The sequence below is a fragment of the Cyprinus carpio genome, chromosome B24 (genome assembly GCF_018340385.1).
Source record: "Cyprinus carpio isolate SPL01 chromosome B24, ASM1834038v1, whole genome shotgun sequence".
Classification (NCBI taxonomy): domain Eukaryota; kingdom Metazoa; phylum Chordata; class Actinopteri; order Cypriniformes; family Cyprinidae; genus Cyprinus; species Cyprinus carpio.
In genome coordinates this window covers 23688004-23695942 of record NC_056620.1, presented here as the reverse complement: position 1 = coordinate 23695942, position 7939 = coordinate 23688004, and the positions used below count along the sequence as shown (strand labels likewise).

General features: G+C 30.8%; 1 pseudogene; it reads right to left on the bottom strand.

Moving 5' to 3' along the window:
- Positions 1-370: 370 nt before the first annotated feature.
- On the bottom strand, positions 371-7605 carry LOC109057334 (annotated as a pseudogene).
- Positions 7606-7939: the final 334 nt, after the last annotated feature.

Below are 7939 nucleotides of genomic sequence, written 5' to 3'. Positions count from 1 at the left end.
TCAAGTAAAATAATAAAACCACAATTTAAAAAAAAAAAATAAAAAAATAAAAATATAGATATATATATATATATATACACACACACACACACACACACACACAAAGAGAGATTTGAAAACTACACTGAAAAAAAACGGAGTAGACTCGTTAATTTCACAATTATATACTAAGAAACATATTCCAATAAATCTTTTTTCATATTAACAACTTGATTTTTTTTTTTAAAGTGTAGTGAGAGTAAAAAATGTGGACTCTGCCGATGTTCACGAGTGAATCTTTATTGCATGTTGTTTATGTAGATTTTGAAGGTGTGAATCTTTATTGCATGTTGAACAAACGTCTGAAGGTGAACATTAGAAACCGGAACTGAACCGATCATGAAATTAGTGTAGAATCACCATCAAACCAAACAAACACGTCCCTTCAGCCAATCTTTAAATAAAGACAAATCAGTGGTTCTTTGACATACGTCATCAATCCTCAAAATATTACAGATATTATTATTATCACTGCTGTATAAATCCAAGGTTCTTTTCTTGTTGGATGGAGTGCTATCTGAAACAAAGAAAAGGGCACACATCTCTGGTTTCATGCGGAGGACGAGCTCTGCTTCTCCAGCCTGGATCTGATCTGCTGCATCAGCTCCTTCTCCTCGTCCAGAGTCAGGTCCAGATAATCCTCCTCGTGTCTGGGAATGTCCTCCAGAACCTCCTTCACCAGATCCTCGTCCACACGACTCCAAGCTGAACACACACACACACACACACACACACACACACACACACACACACACACACACACACACACACACACACAACATCAGCAGCTCTCACTCATCATGATTTCTTTACATGAAACAAATCATTAGTATTAGATAATTAAATAACTGTTAATAAATCTTAATTATTAATAATAAAAATAATAATTGAAAACACACATATATATACACACACACAAACTGTATATTATACAAATGTTTTTTATTATAATTTTTTATAATTTTATTTTTCTTTGATTTAATTGTCATTACATTTTTACATTTTTTATTTTTTATAGCTTTTATATTTTACATTTTTATTTATTATAAATTATTAATCATGTATTATTGTTTAGGGATAGGTATGTATACACAATTTATTTTTATTATTAATAAATAATAGCATTATATAAATCTGTGTAGTTATAATATGCATAAAAAATTTCCCTTTCTTGTGTTTTTAAATAATTTTCTCGAATATATATGAACAATATATATATATATATATATACTATATATATATATATATATACACACACTTTTTTTGCATTTAAATAATTTTCCTTCTTTGTGTTTTTTTTTAAATAATAATTTTCTTAAATAGCGATAATCAGATTTGGTTTTCTTGACTATTATATTGGTGGTCCGCATATAGATATATAATATATATATATATATAATATATATATATATAATCAGATTTGTTTCTGTTTCTTGACTATATATTGTGTCCGGTTTTGCTTTTCTATATATATATATATATATATATTTTTACAATTTTTTAAAAATATTTATTTTTAGAATTTGTTTATTTTTTATGATTTTTTTGTATTTTTTGTTTGTGTTTTTATCTGTGTTGATCATGTATTGTCTCTGTGTGTGTGTATATATTTTTTTTATTAAATAATGTTTTTATAATGTTTTTTTTTTTAAGTCTTTTTTAAACATCCATATTTTTAATAATTTTTTTTCTAATGTAAAAAGTTTTTTTTTAAACAGATGATTTGTCAGTAAGCTGATCATGTTATTGATCAGGTGAGTGGACGGAGGTCTGACCGGTGGAGTCGGAGGAGGACGGAGGTGATTGAGGAGCCACACGCTCTGATCTCTGGTCTTCAGCTCTGTCCAGCAGATCCTGCACAACATCACAACACACTTTTTAATACATTAAACAGAATTATATTATACAGATTCATTTTTTCAGGTTTTTTCCTGTTGTAAAAAAGTACAGAAGAAGCAAGAATATGAAATGATGTATTTTGTGCCTGACAAAATAATTAAACAAAAAACATCTATAAAATATATAAGAACACAGTTATATATGCATTTATTATTCAATAATATCATCTTTGTATTTACACGATTTATAAATATTTTTTCTTTTAAAAAATCTGAAATGATGTATTTTCATAAGTTTATATATTTTTGTGGCTATAGTTATATGTGTATTTGTTTTTTTTATATTTTTAGCACTTTTTCCCTTTATTTGTATATTTTAAATAAAAGGGATTGTTTGTATATATATTTTTATATATATTTTGTTTTTGTGTATGTTGTTATATTGTATGTTTATTTGTTTTTTTTTTTTTTATATTTAGTATTTGTGTATATATATATATATATATATATGGATGTAGTTATACTGTACATGTGTGTGTGTGTGTGTGTGTGGTGTGTGTGTGTGTGTGTGAGTGTGAGTGTGGGTGTGTGTGTGTGTGTGTGAGTGTGAGAGTGTGTGTGTGTGTGAGTGTGTGAGAGAGAGTGTATGAGTGAGTGTGTGTGTGTGTGTGTGTGTGTGTGTGTGTGTGTGTGTGTGTGAGGAGAGGTGAGTGTGTGTGTGTGTGAGAGTGTGTGTGTGTGTGAGTGTGGTGTGTGAGGTGTGTGTGTGTGTGTGTGTGTGAGTGTGTGTGTGTGTGTGTTCTGACCCTGTAGGCCTCGTCCAGGTCTCCTCTGGTCTGATGGAGGGCTCTGGCGGCGTCTCTCTTACTGAAGCCCAGCTCCACCAGTGTGTTGATGTCCTGCAGACGGCTTCTCCTCATCTCCTGCTCGCGCTCCTTCAGCTCCTCCTTCTCCTTCTTCTCCTGATGAGACAGCAGCTCGTGTTTAATTGTGAATTCACATGAGTGAGTGTGTGAAGATGTTTGTGCTGCAGCACCTTCTTCCTCTGCTCGATGAGCCGCTTCGCCTCCTCCACTTGTTTTGTTTTTACTTGAGTGGGTGTGTGAACCCAGACGCGCCTCCTGCTCCGAGAAACCCAGAGTCTTCAGCTGATCCATCTTCTTAGTGTCCAGAGACAGCTGATCGAGCAGCTCCTGCACCTGACCCACACACACGGGCCAGACCCACACATACACAGTCAATTTCAGGATTTATAATATTGAAATTCTAATGATGTAGCCCAGTCAAAGGACAGTTAGGTTTTTAAAGGATTAAAGGGGTTATTATTTTGGAGGATTAAAAGGGTTATTATTTTAAAAGAAGAATCAAAGGGTCTAAAAGAATCAAAGAAGTCATACTCTAGGTTAGAACAATCGATTTAATCAATATGCTATAAAAACAAAATGAGTCATATTCTATAAGAATTCAACAAGCCATATCATACAAGTATCAAATGATTATCAACCAGATTCTACCAGAATTAAATGAGTTATATTCTAAAAGTTTAAAGAACTGTATTTTATAAGTATTACATATTTATTTAGTTTTTTTATTTTAAAATTGTATATATTTTCATTTTTATTTTATATCTATTTTTTATTTATTGGAATTAAAAAAATATTTATTTTTATTTTATATCTATTGTTTATTTATTGGATTTTTAAATGTATTTATTCATGTTGTATTTTATTGTTTATAATTAAACAATTTTTTATAAATTAAACCTTTATGATTACTGTATGAACAATTAAATATATTCAATATTCATGAAAATAAAGTTGCAATGCATAAATACATAAGACAGCTTTTCAAAATTTTTTATTATTTTTTATATATATACCTTTATGATTAACCTACATTTTATTGTTTAATTTTATGCACTGTAGCTAGTGTGTGTTTTGAATTCATGAACATGCACAAATGTTTGTTTAATTTCACAAACATAGATTGGGAAAGAGCTTCAAACTCTCCTCGTTCATGAACAAATGTGTTGGACAAAAGATTCAAAGATTCTCTCCGAATTCTCAAACTCTTACTGGTTTAGATCTATTGGTTTATATCTCAATCTGCAGCACTAGCACTTGGTGCTCTTTTGAGTTTGGTAATCAAAGCAAATAAAGACAGTAACAGAGGCAGAATAATTATATTACTGCTTTGTTTTCTTTTGTGTTTCTTTAGCATTTGGTATTCATAGAGTATAAGGGGAGTAATAATTACAAATTCAGAGGTTTAATTTTTTGAGATTTTTTAATTTTTGTTTTTGAGCTTGTTTACCGCTTGGTCCTTCTCGCCTTCAAGGTCAGCCAGCAGACTCTGGAGCAGATAGAGTCATACGCTTGTAAACATGACATACACTGTAAACATGTGTGTGTGTTTATTTTGTGTGGTTGAGGTTTTGGTTGGTCGTTGTTTTGCTGCATGACATACACTGTAAACATGTGTGTGCCATCTCTCGAAGCAGTCCTCGGCTCGTTCCAGACGCTGTCTGGCATCCTTCAGATACTCGAGCTGCTTCAGAGCCTGATAACACCAAACCACATCCAGCTGCAGAACAGCGTAGTTATCCACCGTCCTCTGCAGCGCAGGGTTACACTTACTGCACAACACACACATAACAAACATTAGGAGATGTTTTGGACAACACACACATAACAAACATTAGGAGATGCCTTCAATGATCACAGCACAGCACTGGATTAACACACCTCAGGTCTTAAACGAATCAAATCAATCATAGTCTACTGGAATGAAAGGAGCTGTATTATACAAGTATCAAATGAGTCATATTCTAAGAATCTAACCATTGTTTCTAAAATAGTTCTACAAGAATCAAAGGTTTGTCACATTTTCTATAAGATTTAGAATCAAGTCATATTCTCTAAGAAAGCAAAGGATGAAGCAATCCATATTCTAAAATCAAACAATCAAAGGTTGAATCTAAAGGAATCTTTTAGTATTTTTATTAGTTGTATTATGTTGGATTCTAAATGGTTATTTTTTTAAATTAAACAAGTTGAATTCTAATATAAGATTTAAATTAGTCGTATTCTATAAGAATTTCTATAAGAATCAAACATAGCATATTCACAATAATCAAGTTGGGCATTCATAATATTTCTGTAATTTCTTAAAATCAAATGATCATTCTTAGAATCAAAAGTATTGACTTCTAAAAGAATAAAAAAGAATCAAAAGTGTTGCATTGTAGAATCAGTCCATATGTAAGAAATCAATGATTCTCTCGAATGAGTCATATGGCGATGTAATTAAAATTTAAAAGTGATAGTAAATGACTTGCGATGCTTGCTCCATAAGAAATACAAGAATGATCCTATATCAGAGTAAAAATGACCGATGCTCTAAGAATCAAATGAGCTGTATTCCAGAAGAATCAAAGGCGTTGCATTCTACAAGATTTAAATGAGTCATATTCTACAAGAGTCACATTCTATAAGAACATTTCAGCTATAAAGAAGCTCAAAAAGACTATAGAGTCATTATTCAGCACAGTGTGGTTCAGTGTTGATTCAATTCAGTTCAGTCACAGTGTTGATATTTCAAAGTTCATCAATTTTGAAACAGATATGAATCAGCTACAGAGCAGCTCTTCAGAAGACAGCGATGATGTCACTGTATTATTTGCATAATGCATACTGAACTGTAATCGGCGGTTTTTAATTCGTTTGGTTTTTAATTAATTTTTTTTTAATGTTAAGTTGTATATGATGTCACTTTATTGTTTTATTATTTTTTTGTGAAGTGTGAAAAGACAGTGTTTTGTTCTACTGACGATGGAATGAAACCTGAAGCTTGAATAGTGAACAGTCATGAATGTTGTTAAGTGGTTGTTTGTTTTGTTTTTTTTGTTTTCCTGTGGATTTTTTCTCACGCTGTCGATAATGTTTTAATGTTTGATGAAGTCGTACTTGAACTGTTCGTCGGCCTGCCAGTCATGAATGATGGTAAGGGTTGATTCTTATTCTTTATCAGTATTCACTGTGGTTCCTCTTCTTCATCAGAGCTCGACCTTTCTCGTGGAAACCCATCGACAGTTTATGAGATTGAAGCAATAAATATGAGTGATTTAATCTTCTGCTAAGGCAATGCTATAAGAGAAAAAAAAAACACACCAATACTGTATGCACACTAAGGAATTAATCTCATCTCTGTGAGATTCAGGATTAATGTGGAAGGATGCATGAAGATGCATTTACAGTAACATGAAGTCTATTCTCGCTTTCAGGTATCTGTGTCAGGGATTTGCTTTGTGTTCTGCTTTATGTTTAGGTGATGTGTTGGTGCGTGGTGTATTCTGTGCCGTCTGATATAATAAGATATAATACACATATGTGAATAAGTGAAAAACAGAAGAAGAACAGGAGAACAAAAGAAAATAACAAGGACAAAGGTAAAAATTAAATAAAGCGTGAAGGTAGGTTAAGTACAGAAATTAAATAATCAGTAGTAATTATATAAAGCTTGAAGGTAGGTTAATTACAAGGACAAAGGTAAAAATTAAATAATCTTTATTAAAGTTTACCAAGTGATTCAAAGTCAAGAGCAGAGCGTGATTTTCTCTTTTTCTTTTTCCCTTTTTTTTTCTTTATTTATTTTACCGTTAATGACAAAGCAGCATCAGCAGTTAGATTAGGACTGCTGTTCACTGTTAAAAATTTAAGATCTAATGCACACATGCAGCTGATATTTTTACTTGAATACTGGGCATTTTGACATAATTTTAGTTGTATTTGATCATTCAAGTGCGTGATAAGCGGCTTTCTGTGTGTGTGCGTTAGTTGAAAAAAAGTAAATAAATAAATAAATAGGCTTTCTGTGTGTGTGCCTTTTTTTTTTTTATTTTTTTTGAAAAAAAAAAAAAGAAAAAACAACACAAACAACACAACTATTTTTTTTATTTCTTTTTCTTTTAATTTCATTTTTGATTTATTGGATTTTAAAATATACTTATTTATTTATTGGTTGGAATTTTAAATGTATTTATTTAGTTATTTTATTTTTTTTAAATAGCGAATTTTTACGAAAAATATAAAATTTATTTTTATTTCATAGCTATTTTTCATTTATTTGATTAAAAAAACTTTATTTTTATTTCATAGCTATTTTTCATTTATTTGATTAAAAAAACATGTATTTATTTTTTACTTTATATCTATTGTTTATTTATTGGATTTTTATAATTTAAACCATTTTTGGTTACTACAATTTTAATACCCAACACTAATTTTTTTTTTTGTTTTTTATTATTTATAATTTTTTGTTTTTTGTCTTTTATATTTTATTAATATTTAATTTTTTTATTTGTATTTTTTTTTTTTTGTTTATGCTTTTTTTTTCAGATTATTTTGTAGTTAACTTTAAGTGGGGTTTTGTTTTTTTGTGATTATTTTGCAGTTAAATGACGAATTGTACAGGACTGCAAATTAAAAAGTGGCTTTTTACATTTTTTATTTTGTATTCTACGATCACAGAATTGTGAAAAATGGAGGGACCGTAATGGATCTTGTGACCATAATACTGAAGGTTCACCTCTCTCCGAAAGGATCTGGAAACCCTTCTGCGTTCTCTGCAATCCTTCATCCAGCTGGTGCTTCTGTTCTTCTTCTCCTCTTCCTTCTCTCAGCATCTCGTTCTCTTCATCCTGCTCCGGGCCACAAACGCTTATCCGCATGAGTCTTACTTTTACTATACTTTATGTCTTCACTTCTAGTTCATTCAAGGAGCCTCAAGCCTTTTCTCTTAAAGAGACATGGATCATGTTACAACATGCAGTGATTAATACAGCTCTAATATAAACATCAGTCTTTTACCTGGAGACAGTGTTTTTCCCGCTAAAATCAGTTTAAAGTGTTTGCCTCTCTCACTGATCCTTTAAAAAAAGAAGACATAAGTTTTTAATAAACATCAAACCAAAGTACTGAAAAAATCATTATTAATAGTAAACAATGATGAAATTGTATAGGAGGATCCATTTCTGCCATCAACAAAAAAAACCAAAAAAAAAA